This window comes from Ochotona curzoniae, unplaced genomic scaffold, assembly GCF_017591425.1.
Source record: "Ochotona curzoniae isolate NIBS_2020 unplaced genomic scaffold, NIBS_Ocur_1.0 contig_2754, whole genome shotgun sequence".
Taxonomy (NCBI): Eukaryota; Metazoa; Chordata; class Mammalia; order Lagomorpha; family Ochotonidae; genus Ochotona; species Ochotona curzoniae.
Genome location: NW_024465582.1, coordinates 33,881,885 through 33,902,848, shown reverse-complemented (window position 1 = coordinate 33,902,848; position 20,964 = coordinate 33,881,885).

The following is a 20,964-nucleotide window of genomic DNA, read 5'->3' as shown; positions in this document are numbered from 1 at the left end:
CCAGTTCCTATTCAGCTCCCTCCTTGAGGGCTGGGAAGGCAATAGAGGACCACCCAAAGCCTTGTGCCCCTGAACCCACATGGGAGACCCAGAAGAAGCTCCTGGCTCCTGGCCTCAGATCGCCTCTTGGGGAGTAAAGCAGTGCTTGGGGATTGAACCAGAGCATAAAAGACCTTTCTGTTTCTCCTTCTTTCTGTAAATTTGCCTTTGCCATAAAAATAATATTTTTATTTATTCATATTTCAGTGATATATTTATATTCCATTAAAACAAATATTTTAAAAAATAGTAATCCTATAGTTGATACGTGGCACATTTGTAATGATATCAACTTTTATATCCACATACAGCACTGTCGATGACCACCTATGGAGCAGTTTATACCGATCTTGATGCTTTAGCTTTGTTCGTATCATGTGTTCCTTAGGAAATGAGGTTTATTTTATTATTGAATGGAGTGCCTCTGGAGACCTTCTCTCATCTTATGCACATCATCCACATTCAGAGGACCTCGCTCTTGCAATCATCTTTGATTGATAAGTTTTCCACCTTTACAGGTGTATATCACACCGCACAGTCTGGGTTATGCTGTGTACTGTTTTCCGTGAGATTAACATAGACTCTTGGGAGCAAGACAGATGCTGCCAGTCTAGCTCCCACAGGTTTCCAAACAAAGTCTGGACAAATCTGTGATCTACTCCTGCCAAGTCTTTGCACCATGACTGCTACCATCACGTGTTCCCGGTTCTCAGCCAGCGAAAACTTGATGTCTGTCCGCAAGACCAAAACTGAGGAGCAGGTTTTGTGCTTACCTGCCAGACACATGGCAAGGGACATTCACTGAAGCACAAGGGAAATCGTCCTACAAAATACCTGCCCGGGGTCCTGTAACAGGTGCTGAATCTAGTTTCCAAGAGTCTCATACCTGGGCTGTCTAGAGTGTCACTAGGAAACTCATTTAACTCCCGCAGCGCCCACCACAGTTGCTAACCACAGCCTTTGGGTGGCTATCCCTGCTTGGTTCACTGGAGATGATCTGTCATGGAGAGCCAGACCCTCACCATTGACAACAGCATCAGTTCCGCTCTGTAAGTGGGATGCCTCTGTCCTGATGACAGTTCACACGCTTTGCTAGGCTGTGTCTTTTTTTCTTTGAGGCATTGACAAAATAGATTGTGAACTTCCATTGGTTCTGCTGCATTTTGTTTGGAGAGATCTCTGCGTGGCTAATTCCCTCTTGCTTGGTGAGTGATGTCTGGAGTCGCTACTGTTTCTTTTTCAAGTGATCTTTAAGCTGATTTAACGAGGTCTAGGTGTGGTGCTTCAGGACTGGTGGGTGGCAGGGGTCAGGTGGCAGATACAGGTGTGTACACACGACTCCACTGTGGTTTTGAATGTGTATCACATCCCCAGGGAGTTGGTGGAGCACCTTGGCTTAGCACAGTTCTCTATGAACAGGCACAGCAAACATTCATGTAATGCGATTTAGCCCTGCTGCCTCTGTTGTAGCTCCCTGAGCTTCAAAGAGGCTTGTTGCCAAAGCATGTTACCACTAAGATTTTGGTAGCTCCTCATAGAAAAACAATGCCATCACTTGATACTTAAAGAGCTAAGCCCTACATGGGCATTCGTGTGATTTGCTGTGCAGCCGTACCTGTTGGAGCACAGGAACAGACATGGAAACACAGGTATTACATCATGATCAATAGGACCCTTGTCTAGGATGCCAAGCCCTCCCTGTTTCCCTCTCAGCACAAATGGACGGCACACTGTCCCTTTTGCTTGAAAGAGCCTAAAGTCATCTGAACTGAAGAAGGCAAGGTGGAACAAAGGTCTGCCTGGAGCATGGTTCTCTGTCTAGTTTACAAATGATCCTTTCCTGACAGGGAGCAGAGGTGAATTCCTCATCCCCCTGTGTGAATAGACAAATAAAGAAGAGGAAGAGGCTATACGTAGCCTCACATTTCCAGGGTCTTGATGGATAACTAGCCAAATGACTCCCCATTAAGGTTAACGGACTTCCCTCGGTTAAACTCCCTCCCATTAGGTAATATTGGCAGTAGATTCTTGGGGTCAGTGAATCAGCAAATGCTAACGTCTCCGTTTGTGAAAAGATGCCACTCCATAGCCTACCTTTGGCTTATGGGTTAGTGACAGCTTCAAAATTAGTCAGCAACAGAGCCTGATTCTGGACTACAATGTCAAAATCAAGCACTAAGGAGAACTGATCCACATGCCGAGCTGAAAGGCTGAAAGGAAGCAGCACTTCTAGGAACAGCAGGTGGAGAAATGAAGCCAGCTATAGGGGGTAAAGCAACTCAGGAAGGGGCTGTGAAGAATCACCTGTCTACTAAAATCACAGCAAAACAGCATGCTGGCAAATTTAAGGTAGATTTTTATGCAGATGGGGTTTACATGTCTTTTTTTTTTTTTTTTTTGGCGCCTGCTGTCAGTAAGCATTAGCCCATAAGCATCAGCAAACATTGATTAAGCATATTGCCTTGATGAAACTTCAGGTGAGAAAAGAAAGTAGTTCAGCAGGTCCAAAGCACAGAAGACAAATCACTCTTGGTACAGCAATTAGAATGGGGGAAATTGCTGCACTTTCTTTGAAAAAGCTCTCTAGGCTTGGTTAGGAGACAATCTAATAATAGCTGCTGTGACTTTCAAGAAAACGCTCACATTCTCATTACTGTTGTGTAATTTTTTTTAAAAAAATGTACTACAGGTCCATAAAGCACCCCCTGATCAAAACTATAAAGGTCAGTCTGTTTCTAAGATAGACTTAAGACTAGATGTTTCAACTCATTCGCTTCAAGAAATATGTGCTGTATTAAATGAGCTGAGAGAGACTGGGGCGGGGGAGCCAGTATTCCTGCACTTCCTAGAGCAATGTCCATCCTGAGCTGGGTTTTCTAGCAATTTCCCTCTGGCAGGTCGATAGCATGAATGTTTCACAAGCAACTTGAAAATGCATTAGTCATTTTGGGATTCATTTCTTCCCTGTTCGTGCAGCTGCTTTTGATCATGCAGCTGTACTTGGACTGTGAGAATAAAATAATAACATACCCAGTTGGGACCACCTATGTGCAGCGTGAAGCAACGCTGGCAATGAGCTCCAGTACATTCTAGTTCCCATTTAAATGCATCAAGCTGAACATGACTGGGAGTAAAGATAAGGACGTGTACAACTGTGTGTCTGCATACTGAGCCAAAAAGGCACATGGTGATACCTCAGTTTTGTATTATTCCTTTCTTCAAAGTGTTGAGAAAATAAAATTTGTGGGTTTTTTTTTTTTGGTGTGTGTGTGTGTGTATATATTGTGTTGGGCTCTGCATGGAGAGTTGCAAGTGGCCTTGATGGGAGAAACCTATCTAGGGCAGGGCCTATGGCTGCTGAAGTTAAGACGTCTAACACTGCACCTGTCATGATGAACTATGTAATACCAGAGAAGTACTTTAAGATTCAGCTTGCCACCTTCTTTTTATCGTTGTTAGAGAGCATATAATGAAACAGGCCATATCAACTGCTCAACACAGAATACAGTACACAGCAAGACTCAATGAATGAGCTGGTATGATACCTCCGTTGATATGACAACAAGTCCATGAAGTATGTAGCATTAGCTCTATTTCACAGATGTGAGAACAGAGATGAGGGGAGATGAACTTCCTTCCCCACAATTTCAACATCCATCATGGTCATGGACACCATGGACATAACTCCATTTGGCAACTTCTTACAACGCTTCCTATTTATTGCACATCACTTCTCCAAATGAAAATGTCAGCTCTCTTTTACCTGGTAAAAGTCTTTACTGCTTTCCCAGGGAGCTTGGGATCAATCTATTTGACGATCCTAAACAACTACTTCCTGGGCCAACGTAACTGTGCTCTGCCGGGTGTAAAATGCAAAGGGAGCTGCCCAACTTAACGTGCAGTCTGCAGTTTGTGGTTTTGTTGTATGTGTGTGTGTTTCTGGGCTTCAAATATTGATAAGGATGGTCAAATGAGCTCATCATCTAGAAAAATCAAAGTCTTGTGCCAGTTGTGAACTAGAGGGGTTTTGCATCGAACAGCGAAAATCACCCTACAGAAAGCATACTCAATGTCTGGAAGTGAAGTTGAGTTACATAAATAATTAAACAAGACCACACACATAATCAATGACCTTTGCTTCCGTTATCTCTTGCCCTGTAAGAAGCAGTGAAAGCAGTTTTCAATAAAGCAAAAACAACACTTTCTTACCCTCATGGTCAGTATGTTGTAAATTCTTTTTTTGCTCCACCTGATTGAAACTGTGGCTGTGGACTTGTCAGGGTTCTTTTGGCCAGGAACATCCACAATGGCTCTCTTATATGTCTGAGGCTGCAATGGGGAGAGCTCGGAGACTGCACAGATCTGGAACAGGGGAACATTTGGGCCCTCTCTCTCCTGCCTGTGGAGCCTCAAGGCCTCTCTGTTTCCATATGACCTGCCCCAAGGTTTCACCAGCACAAAAATCACATTGCTAACATGGCGTCTTAGGAATTCCTAAGGCACAGAGGTGAGGCTTTCACATTTCCTCAAGGATTAGCCTCAGGACTGACATAGGATTCTGCCAAAGTGTGTTGGTTAAGGATTGCCATGGGTGCAGCTCATTGTCCATGTCAGAGGGAACACGACAGGACATATCCAAAGAGGTGTGGCCCACTAGACATCAGGCCATTGATCACATCCCCAACCCAACAACCAAAAACAAGCACCATCCCGCCTCCAAAGTCCAGAGAAGTCAGGATGGTCTGCTAAGATAGCTGATGTGCTCAGATTCTCATTGGTTGCCTTTCAACTGACTTTGTTTTCTAGGATTCCATTTTTCACAGGAGCACTGCAGCTCCATGGCATTGCTGATCTTGGAGTGAGAAAAGACAGAGGGTAGTAAGCTGAGATTACTAGATTTTTTGGATTTGTAGAGAAATGACTATACTTTTGGAATTTTCGAGAAATACGGTGGGTAGAATTTCTGTCCACTGTTTCACTCCCCAAAATAGCTGCAGGCGTGGGAGGCTGCAGGCAGTAGCCAGGGAATCGGTGTAAGTCTCCCACGGGAGTGGCAGGGAGGCAGCAGCATGAGCCACAATCAGTGCCTCCCCCAGCGTGTGCGTCAGGAGGGAGCTAGAACGAGGATTCCAAGGGAAGAGGCAACCCCGGCTGCTCTGATGCACGACACAGCTGTCCTAAATGGCATGTTCACCACTAAGGACAAACACCTACCCTGCTCATCTGAGGCTATAATGATACAGCCTCACCCAGATCACAGAAATGGTTCTCGCACTGCTCCACTTCTAGATAACTGAAGAAATGGCATTAAGAGGGTCAAAAAAAAAAGTAGACTAAGACCAGAAGCAATCAAATAATCTCTTAATAAGAGAATGACAATTCTGTCGTTGAGCCTATAGTACAGGAATACAAGTTGGGGAGCTCCTGACATGAAGTGTTAGCAGCAGATTTTTAGAAAAGGGGAGAGTCTATATTTTAGAAATAGCTACAGGATAGAGCCATAGGATTTAACGGCCAGTAGCCTTAGGAGGGGAGAAGATTAACTTTGAGCTTAGGGGCTGAAGTGACTAGGTGAATGATGACTCAATCAGATTCCAAGAAAAAGAGAAAAGGAGTAAGTTTGGGGTGAATGATGGTGGTTGACCTGAGGACAGAGTTTGAGGAGTCTGCAGGAGAGCTAATGGATTTGAACAGCGGGCAACTGGATCAATGTCTCTAAGGTGGCAATTTGCTGTCCCTTTCCTTTCTCTCCCTTCCTTTCCTTTCCTTTCCTTCATGGATTCCTATGTGCAATGATTCCTGCGTGGTACGGGTAGGAAATTTCACATGGAATATGTCCTGATGAAAGCACACTCTCAAATGTCAAATCCTAAAGGGCCAGATACTTGCTTCGGCAGTTAAGATACATACACATCATATAAGTTTGGCTAAATAGGTAGACCCATCCTAGATTCTGAATTCAGAACAAGTGAGCCAAAGAAGCAAATTCAGGGAAGAAGCGATTCTGGAAGTTTCAGCAACAGCCATTTCCCAAGGAAAGTTTCGCTGAAGAAGTGAGAAAAAACAACAAAGACTTTGTGTGACAAGAGCAGATTGCAGATCGGGGCACTGCTGCCGTCACGCATGCGGCACCCCCAGCAACTGGCGGTGAGAGGAAATCACCCTGTGGCCTACTGCTTGTGGTTTCAGCTGGGAAAGAATCCCGCAGTCAACCACGTACTTTTCTTTTCAGCCCAGACAACCAGCAGGGGTCTGCGCAGCCGCCACACTTGGGGCAGGGAAGCCACCTTGCTTCCCTTCCCTGTCCCAGTCCTACAGAGTATGAAGCTAAGCAGTGCTCATCTGCTCCACCCCTACCAGGATCAGAATCGGCGTCAGGAGGAGACACCATCTCCTTTGAAGAGAAGTAAGAGAAGGCTGCCCCAGTCCATCACCTGAAGGACAGCCTTGCGCAACAGGCAGATTTTGAATCCAGCCGGAAGCTAGTGGGGACAGGGTGCGCACCTAAACCCGTGACATGAGAGCACATTGCCTGTTCCCCAGCCCTCTCTCACTCACCAAAAAGAGGATTTTTATCTCAGAACTAAATGCATGGTCCTCACTGAATTTAAATCTGATCCAGAGCATCAGCAGCAGTGTGGAGGACACCCAGTTAAGCCTGTGAGGTGCTCCCCTCCCCAGTATGCCTCTGGTGCCCCTAGTCAAACAGCTAACCAGAACATCAACAGACAGCTGGCCCGGAAACACCTGTTCCCTCCTCGCGGCCAGAGCAACCTCCTGGAGCTGAGTGGATTCTCTGCTCCCTGCGCAGTGTGTGTGGGGTTCTGTGACTGCAGGCCAGGGTGTGCGGTAACGCGCGCTCTTGGCTATCACTGTGTCTGTCTTCAGAGGCTCAGGGCCGGGCATGAGTCATCACAGGGCATTCTGTCCTTGCACTGAGGACCATAGGGAGCCTTCGATGCTCGCAAATGCATGGGTGAGGATTGTAGCCACTGTGGGCATTCCCTGGGCATCAGTCGTCTTGGCAGAGAAGAGCTGAGGCTGTGAGCAGCCAATGTGACAGTAGAGAAGCTGTGACAAGTGTCACTCTGGACTTTTGCACCCCGTGTGAGCAGTGACCAGAGCTCACTGCTGGGATCAAGGACACGGCTCTGAGTACCCACTGCAGGAGCAGACACTGCACCCAGCCACAGGGCATATTTCAAAGACAAACGTCATCAGAGGAGAAACGAATTAAAAGGCCTATTCAGTGAGATGATAACAGAACACTTTGCTAATGTGAGGAGACACCCGAGCACCAGAAGCACGTGAAAACAGGTCTTCACCACAACACGCTGCATTTATGGCACCCAGTGCCTACATCAAGAAACTGAAAAGACATCAAATAAACAGTCTAACAATTCATCTCAAGAAACTAATAAACAACAACTCAGACCCCAAATTAGTAAGAATAAATAATGAAAATTAGAGAAGAAATAAGCAAAACTGAGACCAAAAAAATGCAAAATATCAGTAAAATGAAGAGTTGATTTTTAAACAATAAACAAAATTTATACACCAATGACCAAAGTAACCAAAAGGAGATAGGACCAAAATTAGTAAAATAAGAAATGAAAAAGGGACATTGACACCACAGAAATAAAAAAAGAATCAGCAGGAATGACTACAAACCACTACATGGCAACAAATTGGAGAATCTAGAAGTAGTGGATAGATACAGATTTCTGGACACACAGAAATTGCCAAAATTGAGTCATGAAAACACAGAAAACCTAAATGGACCAATGACCAAGATAAAGAGTGAATCAGTCATAAAAACCTTCCCAACAAAGAAAAATCCAGAACTGGATGGCTTCAATGCTGAATTCTATCAAACTTTCAAAAAAGAACGAATTCTAATTCTTCTTGAACTATTGAAAACACTTGAAAGGGAGCAAATCCTCTACAACTCTTTCTATGAGTCCATAATAACCGCAACTGCCAAACCACAAAAAGATACAACAAAGGGAACTGAAATATAGGGACCAATACCCTTGATGAATATAAATGCAAAAATTCTTAACCAAATATTAGCTAATAAAATCCAACAACACATCAGAATATGTTTCACCTGGGCTAAAGATTTATTCCTAGTATGCGGGAATGGTTCAACATTTGCAAATCAATAAATGTGATACACCTCATTAACAAGCTGAAGACTAAAAGCCATATGATTATCTCATTAGATGCAGATAAAGCATTCGATAAAATATCCTGCTGTGTTTAAAAACCTTAAACAAGCTAGATGTAAAAAGAACGTTTCTGAACACAATCAATGCAATACAAGACAAATCCACAGCCAGCATCGTGTGGAAAAGGGAAAGTCAGTAGCATTTCCGCTAAGCTATGGAGTCAAACAAGGACGTCTGCTTTCACCATTGTTGCTCAAGAAGTTTTGCAAGTGGTAGCCAGAGCCATTAGTCAGGGGGAAAAAAAATCAAAGCTTTCGTGAATTGAGCTGCAATAAACATGGGGGTCCACATCACTCCTTCACACGCTGATTTCATTTTGTTTGAGTAGGGTCCCTAGTGGGATGGCTGAGTCCCATGGTAGACCTATTTTTAGATTTCTGAGGATCACCCTATGGCCTTGCCTAGCGGTTGTCCTAGTTCACATTCCTACATTTACCCCCGATATTCTTGCCATATTCCTTGTGGTTTGACTTTTGTATGATAACCATTCTAACTGGGGTAAGGTAAAATATCATTGTGGTTTTTATTTACATTTGTCTGATGGCTACTGATGTCCGTTAATGAATGACTGAACAGAGAAAATGTGGATTATATAATTAAGAAATACTACTCTGGGCCCAGCGGCGTGGCCTAGTGGCTAAAGTTCTCGCCTTGAACATGCCGGGATCTCATATGGGTCTGGTTCTAATCCTGGCAGCTCCACTTCCCAACCAGCTCCCTGCCTGTGGCCTGGGAATGCAGTCGAGGATGGCCCAATGCCTTGGGATCCTGCATCCATTTGGGACACGTGGAGGAAGTTCCTGGCTCCTGGCTTCGGGTGCAGAACCGGCCGTTGCGGCTGCTTTAGGAGTGAATCATCGGATGAAAGATCTTCCCCTCTGTCTCTCCTCCTCTTTGTATGTCTGACTTTGTAATAAAAATTAATAAATCTTTTTTTTAAAAAAAGAAAGAAATACTACTCTGCTATTAAAAAAAAATGAAATACTGGCAACTGTAACAAAATGAATGCAACTGAAAACTGTTATACACCGTGAAATAAGTCACTCCTAAAAATATAAATAGCAAATATTCCCCTAATTTGTGATAACTAATACACCAAGTACAAAAAAATTCTAACTCATGGGGGTAAAATTGACATTTTGAGATTTGATTATGGTTTACATACTTTGCCAGTGGTTTCCCCCCCCCCCCATTTTCTACTTGTTGAAATTTTTACATAGTGCAAGGTTAAGCTTGTGATTATAAAATAAATTTAAAGCATATCATTGTAAAATTTGAAAGAAAAAAATGATAAAGGAAAGGCGGCAAGTGGGCTGGAGGGAGTGTAGAGTGCAAAGTACCATTATAATCTTCAATCTGAATACATGAAATACGTGACATTTGCTCACCTTACATAACTAATTTTTAAAAAAAAGAGATGTTAAAATGCTCAGGGCTGAATGAGATTGTCCAGGGCAAAAAGAAGGGGGCTGAGGATGCGACACGAGGAACAGCAGTTTATGCGTCAGCCTTTTGCTTCTGAGAACAGTTACCTGAAGGACAATCTCAAGTTACCAATGCAAGATAATCCTGGAGTAGTGGCTTCAGCTGTCAGCATGGCTGTTTGGAACCTGCAGCTCCATCAATTTGAGAGATGACAGAAGGAAGGAGACAGAACTGGAAGCAGGAAACAGCTCAGCAATCAGGCAACACAAGAGAACAGGAAATGCCACAAGCACTAGGCGTGGGCAACAGATCAGAGAGAAGTTTGAATCCAGACACAGGAGAGGAGCACAGGCATGGAGTGTCCAAGATGACTGACGGTGCTGCGACAGACGCCGCTCTCTGGCCTTCTGCGCTTGCATCACCTGCTTGCAGGTGCCTAGCCCACGCCTTCCAGGTGCAAGGAGCAGTGCAGCAAGGCTTGCTCATCAAAGCAGCACTGGGTCTCCTGTTTCTGGCTACTCAAAGACCTGCATGATTTAAGTTAGAAAAAGATTCTATCCAAATTAGAACTAAATAACAAAACAGCTAGGGACTGGTCAACAAGTCACAATTCACTGCCTTTCACATTGACTTAGTCCTCTGTTACAGAGGATGCCGTATCCCTTAATAGTTGCTCCTGAATGCTGTCATCCTGTCCTGCACAGTGTCCTGGGCTTTAATTGTTACATGTCCCTTTCACCAACCTGACACATCTCCTAGCATTTAATATCTCCTTTATCCAGCCTCAGAGCGAGATGAAAGGCACGCACATATTTCAGTTTTCAGTAAGTACCTGACCTAGGTCACTTCTATACAGAAGTACCACAAAGATTGCAGAAAAAGGAATTAACTAAGTTTATTTGCATGCAAAATAACTGAAATCCATGCACAGTGTTTTTTTTCATAAAAAATGTACTTTGCTAGAACTTCTTGTGTATATGGATTTCAAAATTTCTTGCACTAAAATAAATTTATCTTTTAACTCCATTTTTCCAGACTTTTAAAATACTCTGAATCAAAACTAGCCCTGAGCTGTCATACCTAAAACCTTGGACCGCTCCCTACAACAGATCATGATGTATTTCTCTTACAAGTGTGTTTTTCTTTCTTTTTGGCTCCAACGCTGTTCAGAAATTAACTAGGGCACTGAAATTTGAGGACTTAATGGAGTTTGGTAGCTTCACTTATCTGATGGCTATGAAGCCTGACCATTCCACTTCTAGTCAGTAAGATTCCAGGGAAGCTGCCTGACAAGCCTCCACTTTGCTAACAATTTTATGATCCTGTTACCCATTGTAATTACTTAAATGGCATTTTAATTAGCCACTTTAAATGACTCTGCTTTAAAAAAAAAACTAAAACCAATGTGTGTTTTAGTCTAGAACATGGGTAACCAGTGTCTTTTGCCAGACGACTGTGTTTATTACAAGGAGAAATGCGCACACATTTGTAGGGGTTTAACTGATCATTTCTGTAGCTCAGGTGGATTTTTGGATGTGCATTCTATAATGACAGGTAAAAGCTCCCTACATTTTCTCTGGTTTTTGGATACTGTTCATGCGTTCATGACCTCTCCAGGAACTAAGTTATGGAGATGGAGTATCCCTAATGACACACCAGCAGGATGTTCATTTCCTGTCTGTGACCTTCTGTGCAGCTGGCCTAGAGGCCTCAGTCCAGTCTGGATTCTATGGTACTTGGGAGGGAGGCATGCCACCTGGATACCTTGGGCCGTTGGTGCCTATAAACCAACAAAAGAAGTTATTGTACTGCCTGGGGCGGCAGAACTTGCCTACCAAGGACACACAGGGCCACTGTTCTGCGACAAAGGTGATGAAGAGTGGCTGAGTGCAGGAGATGCCTTGGTGCGTCTCTGAGTATGCTATGATGAAAGTCAACAGAAAACTCCAACAGCACAGTCTATGAAGGACGAATGGCCCAGAACCTTCAGCAATGAAGGTTTGGGTGACATCACATCCCTGCCCAAGAGGAAACCCTTTGACCAGCTCTGGCATCTGATGAGGGCGAGACACCAACACCGGCCACAAAAATGAAGACTTTAATCACCATGAGTAGGTCCTCATTTTTTTCTGTATGTGTGTATGTCCCAGACTTCTTCGGTCCCTGTAACTCTTCTGCCCTTGTCATATAACATAAATATAGTTGGCTTCGCATCACACTGTGTACATAATTTTCACTTTTTGTCAAACTTTGGAAGTTATGAAATATGAAAGAAATCATCCAAAGTCTTTACATCAGTTTCTTTGTTCCATCTTCATTTACTTGAAAATTGAAGTTACAGAGAGAGAAGGAGACATGGACAGATAGAGAACTTGCATTCTTCCAGATAGCTAAATAGTCAGGGCTGAGTCAAATCAAGATCAGGAGCTTTATCTGAATCCCACATGGGTGGTAGGGCCCATAACCTGCACCAATTTTCATTGCTTTTCCCAGGCCATTGTTACTGGGGAGCTGGATTGGGCATGGAGCAGCCAGGGCACACACTGGCATCCTTATGGGATACCAGTGTTGCAGGCTATGTCACAACTCCAGCCCCAGCATCATTTTCTGGAGAAAGGATTGGTGCACCTTTACTCATATGCAGAATTATTTATTTGAGGATTAAGTATGGCTTAAGAAGATACACAGAGGTGCCAAGCTGACAAAGGGGATTACTTGTTATAATTAATTTTACATGCTCAGGTGTGTACCTAGCTATGAGGTCATGTGTTATTCGGGGTGTTTCTGTGGGAGTGTTTTCAATGAGATGAACATTTCAGTCAATGAACTCTGAATAGAACAGATTGTTCATCAAAACACGACTGGGCCTCTCCCAGTCTGCGGAAGGCCCGAGGGAACAATGGGTGGCCCTCCATTGTCACTCAGACTTAACTAAAAGATGGAAAAACTAATTTTGTCACTGAGAGTTTATCAGCTGGAATTGTTCCTGTTGAATCACTATTTGTCAAGAATTAACATTTTTCCATTCGGGAGAGTGTTAGGAACCTGCCTAGCTAACAATGCAGCAGAACGAATGCGAGGCATTGATGTGCTGGGATACGTGCAGCTCTGCTTGCCTCTTAGGCAGCCCCTGCATGCATGCAAAGACTGCGCTCTGTGAAACCTTCTCAGAGCTTTGACTCATACTTCTACGCGACGAAAAAGTCATCAATAAAGAAAGTAGCTAATAAAGTGAGAGATTGATTGATTAAATCCCACAGGGTGCCAAGAGGGGATGAGAATTTTGCCAGGTTAGAAGGTAAGAGGAAGGAGGACATCTTCTTAAGACACGGGAAAGGATGTGTGGGGACACAGAGAGTCAGGTATGGAAGAAGGCGGGGTGGCTAGTGGAGGGGATTGGTTCCTCTCAAGTTGCAAGAGTTATCTGAGAGTATAAACCCCACAAGGAAGATAACAGTTGCTCTTGTTCACCATTATTTCCATGGCATCTAAAACAGGACCAGGTCCAAGGGAATACACAGTAATCATTTGCCAAATGTATTAATGAGCAACTGGTATGGGGAAAGTGAGCAAGCCGATAGCCACGGAGCCAGAGACCTTGCACGTGAGCTAAAGGCTGTTTACGTCTCTCAAATCGGACTTTGCCAAAGGAGTTGCAATCTTCAAACCAACAAGAGCCAGAAGGTACTATCATGGAGTTCTTCAGACAGACGAGCCTAGAACCAGGGGAGAAGCAGCCATGTGTTTTCCAAGAGTGAAACCACTGTGGCTCCCAGCTGATCAAAGTGTTTTATAAAACCAGTGAAACACGGGCAACGGCTCAGGGGCTTCAAGTCTAGACCATATCTGGACCGCACATACAAATCTGGATTCTCCAATAATCTTCCTTTTCTTAACATTCTGGACTGAGACATTCAGACTTTTCCTCCCGTCTCTAAAACTGTGGGCCCTGTAGACTACAATAGTTACACCCGAGTTGATGTATTCTCTTTCAAGAGATCACCAAACACCCTTCAAAATATTTGAAAACACCATGGATCTTAGCAGGACTGCACTAACAAAAGACATCTTAGCCAGAATAACTTATTAGGCATGAGTGATTTTTTTTTCCAGATGTCTAGTTACACCTACTTTTTATAAATTCTAAAAATATTATGACTTGTAGGGGAGGGGAGAAAGAGAGAACACCGTTACCAGTTGATTATCTCTCCCAGTGTGTGCAGCTGCCAGAGTTGGACCATGCCACGGCTGCAAGTTCATCTCCATCTCCTGTGTGGGCAGCATCACACCATCACCTGTGCCTCCCAAGACAGATGTTAGCAGGAAGCTAAAGTAGGGAGTGGAGCTGGGCAATGATTGCAGGTACCCTGAGATGGGACATGGTCTTCTTACACTGCTCCCTCCTGCACACCTCTGCATCTATTTTTAATGAGATATTTCAAAGGGTGATTTCTTTTACCTTCACAGAAAGAAATCTTCAATTTCCTTTCAAAATGTAAACATTTCCCTGATAGAACACTCCAACTCAAGCATGTCAAAATATATTATGGAACTTGACAAACCTAAGAGAAGGTGCTAATTTTTTTTTTTAAATTCACTATAAGGTTGTAATTGGTTTCTTTCTCCCACCTGCTGGTTCACTCCCTAAATGTCCAAACCAGCTAGGGCTGTACAAGAAAAGGCCAGGAGCCAGGAACCCTGTCTACATCTCCCATGTGGGGATGTCAGATCTAAATAACTGTGCCATCACCTGTGCCTTTTGGGGCACACATGAGCAGGAAGGTGGATGAAGAGCAGAGTTAGCATGACCCCCAGAACTCTGACACGGGGTGCAGGCCTCCCATGTAGCAGCTGAATCACTGCACCCAAGTCCATCCGCCACTACATTACTCCATGTTCATGCTGTTATTATCAGTGGCATATGTTTTTGAGATAGTATCAATTTAAATTTCATAATCCACTTGGCCAAGCGATACCATACTAGTCAAATATGCATAGTTAGCAAATAGGAGCAACCTGTCCAAATCAAATGTTCAAGGGAACAAAGACATAATATGCTTCTCCTCTTGGGCCTGAATTACTCTCAAATCACAGCATCACAGTGGCCTCATCTCAGACTGGCTCTCTCCAAATGGCAAGAAGGAAATCCCTGGTACCACCAAGTTTATATCATCTCTTGATTTCCCAACTGTTTTCCTTCAGCATCCATATCAATCCCAAGACATATTCTGGCCTCTGAGTTGGATCCTCTCTCCAAACCAATCACCATTTGAAGTAATCAGATTGGTCAGCCTGGGTTCTGGCCACTCCCTACCCATTCATATCCCACAGCCTCAACTCATGGAAACCTGCCCTACTATGCTTTCACAATGATTCTTATCTTCCTTCAGGCTATGCTGAGTCCCTGTCCCATCCCTGGCCACAGACTCTCCAGTCTGTGCTGTGCTAATGCCTCTTCCTACCCGATTCCAGGCCAGGAAGCCAACAGAGCATGGGACGGCATAAGCAGTGCAAAAGGTTTCCTAGGGAGTAACAAGATGCCAGTGAAAGAGAAAAGGCAAGATTGGACTGGGCAACCTCAGAATGAGATACAAGCTTCCTGCCATTCCTACTGGATGGAAATGGCCAAGCTCCAGCATCACTGCCCCTTCAGGTGCAAGAAGGGTGTGACCTCGGCCTGACCTCGAGGGAGCAGCATGAGGCAGCAGCTCATCACCCTCTCTGCATCCGGCCAGTGTATCCTTCTTGGCAAAGAGATCTTGGTCTGCCATACCCACTCTGATCCTGTGGAGCAAGAAATGCCCAGAAAATCAGACCAATGTCTGGCCCAATAAGGCATTCCAATTTTGAATGGGAATAGACAGGACAAATTTTCAGTCTCTCAGATCACATGGGCATCAGCTACCCAAACCACACAACTCCTCTAGCATCCTAGAAAGCCATATGCCCTTCCAACTTAATCCAATGTATTTTTCCACCCCTGTAATGACCTTCCAGATGGAATCTTGGCTTTTTCACAAATCATATCTATCACAAAGTGACCTAAGAGTTGCCAGGAATGAGGACTACTTAGTATGATATTGTATAACTGAAGGTACTACTACATAGTGTTCATTTTACAAGCTAAGAAACAATTAAGTGTCCGTGGAGTGGTAGCCTGGAATGCACCATGATCTCATATGGGCACCGGTTCTAATCCTGACAGCTCTGCTTCCCATCCAGCTCCCTGCTTGTGGCCTGGGAAAGCAATAGAGGATGGCCTAAAGTCTTTGGATGCTGCACCTATGTAGGAGACCTGGAAGAGGTTCCTGACTCTTGGCTTTAGATTGGCACAGCTCTGGCCTTTGCAGCCCCTTAGGGAGTGAATAAACAGATGGAAGATCTTCCTCTCTGTCTCTCCTCCTCTCTGTCAATTCTGTCCTTCCAATAAAAATAAATAAATCTTAAAAAAAAAAAAAAGGAACAATTAACTTTCCAACGACACACAGATGGAGCTGTGGGGAGTATTCCAGCTTTCTTGATCTCCAAGGTCTACACTCCATCAGCCATTCAGAATATTACATAAAACATTCCCAGAAAGCCTTTCTTTCTTTTTTTTTTTTTTGTTTAAAGATTTATCTATTTATTGGAAAGTCAGATATACAGAGAGGAGGAGAGACAGGGAGGAAGATCTTTCGTCTGATGATTCACTCCCCAAGTGAGCGCAACGGCCAATGCTATGCCGATCCGAAGCCAGGAACTTCTTCCGGGTATCCCACATTGGTGCAGGGTCGCAAGGCTTTGGGCCATCCTCGACTGCCTGGGATTAGAACCGGCGCCCATATAGGATCCCAGTGTGTTCAAGGCGAGGACTTAAGCCGCTAGGCCACGCCACCGGGCCCCCCAGAAAGCCTTTCGCCCAACACATTTTAAAAAAATATTTTGTGCTTAATTAGAAGAATGTGTGGCTATGTATTTTACTTCTGCTTAGCTAGCAGGAATCATGCATTCCAAAAGGGCATTTGGAAGATGAACTTTAGTCTCCCATAAATTCTGTGCAAAAGTTCAGCAAAAAAGCTACTCAAGTACATTATCTTTAGGAAGAATCACTAATTTATTGCTGATTCATTTCCTCTAAGCTTTGAAGGCTCTTCCCCATCTCTTCTCCCGCCACCAAATAGTGTTACAGTTTTCAGTTGACCTTGGCCATGATGTTGAAAACTCATACACGCCCTACCAACCTGAAGTATCTGATGCTAGACTTGTTATTCACACCATCTCTGCCAGGACTTCCTGGGAGGACTTAATATACATGAAAGGATAGCAAAATCTAAACCTCACTCATTGAAACAAGCAAGCCAGTGTTGCCACGGGGACCAATATCAAAAGCATACAGCCAGTCCTTGGTTACTCTTATTGTGTGTGTTTAAAAGAAGCTGGCATTTTTGTCTTCAGACATGCTCTTGCATCAAGGCGGGGGAAAGCAGAGAAGTGATAAGGACAGAGATGTCCACATTAGATAGTTGAAGAAGACACAGGGAATCTTGTACGCATTTGCTTCTCCATGTTACTTATTGCTCCATTACTATCCTGTTCAATGTCTGGCTGTGCTCGTGACCACTCAGGGCGGGCACCCATAGTTTGAGATGCTTAACTCTTTTTTTTTTTTCTTTTTATTACAAAGTCAGATATACAGAGAGGAGGAGGAGGAGAGACAGAGAGGAAGATCTTCCGTCCGTTGATTCACTCCCCAAGTGAGCGCAACGGCCGGTGCGATGCTGATCCGAAGCCAGGAGCCAGGAACTTCTTCCAGGTCTCCCACACGGGTGCAGGGTCCCAAAGCTTTGGGCCGTCCTCGACTGCTTTCCCAGGCCACAAGCAGGGAGCTGGATGGGAAGTGGAGCTGCCGGGATTAGAACCGACGCCCATATGGGATCCTGGTGCGTTCAAGGCAAGGACTTTAGCCACTAGACCACACCGCCGGGCCTGAGAAGCTTAACTCTTGACTACAAAACAAACATGCGCGACTATCTCAGGAATTGGGGGATGTGAGCCGAAAGTGAACAGCAGAGCCTCACGATGCATACATTACGGGTACGGGAGAAAGGCAAAGGGGGTCCTTGTGTACTTGCCTTTAATATTTTTTTTCCTGCCTTAGGTCCACAGTGATACTCACCTGAATAAAGGCAAACTGTTAACAAAGACCCTTGCAACCAAGTTCCCTAAGAGAATGAGTTACCCAAGCAATGTGGGATGCCAAGCAATGAGGCTTTCTAGCAAGGAGCCCTGTGGGGTGACAGGTTCAGTTTTGGTACTATTTGATCTCTTTTTTTGCTACAAAGCCAGGTAGTGGCCTGGATGGCACATAGAGAGGCTACAGTCCTCGTTGCCAGTCAAAGCTCATCTTCCTGCCAATGCCAACCCGGGCTCAGTTCTGGGTTTACCTCCAGTAGAATCACGGTCTATGTGGAAGACTCTGCAGGAAACACAGCACACGCACGCAAGACCTTTACTCACAATTCCACTTCATACATTTTTTTTTTCATCTAGAAAACCTCACAAGACAAAAGCACATGTAGCTTATCAAATCAAGACGGCAAACACCTTTAAATTCACCATTTGGGTCAAGAAAGAAACTTGGCCAATGAGCCCAAAAACTCTTGCAAGTGCCTTCTGAACACTTACAGAAGTCTTTTCTTGTGTTTTATTACGTGCCCAAGTGACAAAAGTTTTAGTTCAGTCTGCCTTATTTTTTATAAAGCTGCTTTTTAAGTCCCTTCTGACCTTCAGATACCCCCAGCTCTTTCACTTTCCCTAACAATGTACCAGTTGAAGAACTCAGAAAGTGTCAGGGGAGGAGTCGGCCTCAGCCTGGATTTTGCTGGAATTTGCTGGGTTTAGCCCACATGGACAGTGCAGGTCAGAACTTCTGCCCTTGGGTTGCCTTCCAATTGGCAGCTGGATTCACTACACCACTTGGCTTTCCCTAAACCTCACTGCCTTCCCTCTCCCTGCCAGGAGGTGCCTTTTCCCACAAGGTACAAATTCAACCCCGTTAGGCACATACTGGCTTCTACACTTTCTGTTTGCTTAACCAGCGTTCCCCTCCTGCTCCCTGAGTCTTGCAGGGCCCACAGCCAAAGCCAAAGCCACCCACGTGCTGTTTGCAGTCTTCAGGCATCCTGCAGGTGTGGAGTTGGGGGTTCAAGGCTGGGTGGCAGGATTTACTCTTAACAACAGTATTGTTAAGGGAGTTTCTTAACTGTTAGCATAACTGCTCTATTTGGCCTCTGTAATTGTTGCTTGGCTTTGTTGCACAAAGAACAGGACCGATGCCATGATGGGCCTAAGGTCGGGGAGTAGGCCTAAGTTTCACTTCACTTCAAAGTTTCATTTTCCTCAGAGTGATGAAGAGGGCAGGGGCAGCATCCTTGGAGACGGGCCAATCAGGGGCATCCGCACATGCGCAAGTAGAATGTGGCCTACACTGGTACGAGCTATACGTGACCAAGATAAGGACTTCACAGCTTGCTAGAGACATGTTGTATGTGACTAAGGGGGGGATAAAAAGGTTCGCAAGAGACAGGTGGGGTCCTTGTCAAGACTCCACTGTGATGGATGTGACATGGAGCCTAGCCTGAACTAGCAATAAAGTTTCTTTGTTTTTGCATTGTTGCATGTGGAACTTGTCTGTCCGTGGTTCGGGGATTTTTTGGACCCAACACAGGCAGAACCTGTCACCTGGGTATGCAACCTGCGCTCATTCACCTTGGGGACCACACTTGTCATCACTGCCAGGACTAGCTGGTCTCCTGGCCCCACTCCGCCCCTGCCCCCCTTAGCTGAGCAGCAGCTGCTGGGATTCAGCACCTGCTCCACTTTACAGGCAACACCTGCTTTCCTTTCACTCTACCCCTCCCCTCCCCAGTGCGTCCTCCTTTCCAGGGCCTCCGAGGTCAGCTTTGGCCTGCTTCACACTGCCTTCCAGCACCTTTTTTGTTGGGAAGCATCTGTGCCTTCATTTCCTCTAGGTGGCGCTGGACCTGAGCATCCCAACGCCTGATCACCTGGTACCTCCTGGCCTCAGGCTACCCGCTAGCCCAGCACCTAGCAGCACTACCAGCACGATGGCACCTCCATTCAGCCACAGTTAACCAAGGCAGCAAATGACTCTGGGATAAACATGCCCCAAACACCTCCTGCCCCCAAGCAGGAGTCTGCAAGCAATGAGGAACTGGTTCTCTCCTATCTTTGCATTAAACTCTCGCTCACCTTCCAAACTCAGCTTTAGAATCACTAAGAACTTGCCTGATTAACTCGACCCAGTTCTCTCAATGCCTCTACTCAATGAGCCTTAATTATGTACCTAGAGATTTTACTCTATTCAAATGCTCTCCATACGTTATTCTATGCATATGCTTTTCCTCTCTTTTCATGTGCATTTCTTGAGAGGAAGAGCTGGTTTTTCCTTTCTTTTGAATCTCTCCCACATCTCTGAATAGACAGACCTAATAAATATCAGTAACCGACAAATGCACGTGACTACACCTGCACCTGTGTCCTTGTAATTTTCTTGAGCAAGAACTGAAGGAGCAGAGGAAGAAAAGATGCTGAAATTTCTAGCCTCTCTGAACGTTGTACCTAAAATGCCTGTTTTTCTTTTCCTGAATGGAGCCCTTTTTATTTTCCTTCTTGCTAATCTGCTAAAATGTGCTAACCCGTCAATCTCTTGAGCTCTTTAAATAAAGACGTATCGGGCAAGTTTTGCCTTTCAAAGAAGGATTTCAGAAGCCAATTTAAAGTTCTCAATACAATTAAGTATATTACACACTGGCCAGGTGTGTTCATTGTAAAGAAATATCAGTAAATCAATGTTTCTTCATCAGTGTCGGGGGTTGAGAAACTTTTCTCTGCCATGAGCCATTTGAATCTTTGTAATATCATTCTCAGGCCAAACAAAATTACCAGCTTAGAGTTAGCTAGAGATCTATTGAATTTCGATACACACCTACAGTTGCCTTGGCAGAGGGAAGCTGGATATTTCATTGGCCTTCCCCATCTGTGGCGGTTTTCACTAGCTCTTCTTACAGACCCTTCTGAAATATAGGCATGAATTTCTTTGAGAAATGCGCTCTGGTAGAGCTGAAGTTAAATTTGAATTATTTTTATTACATTTTACTTTCCAAAGGGAATATCTTTCAGGTCCTAGACTTACAGACCTATGATCGAGTAAATTTAAAACTTTTCTTACTAAGATTATATTTATTTGAGAGGCAGAAATACAAAGGGA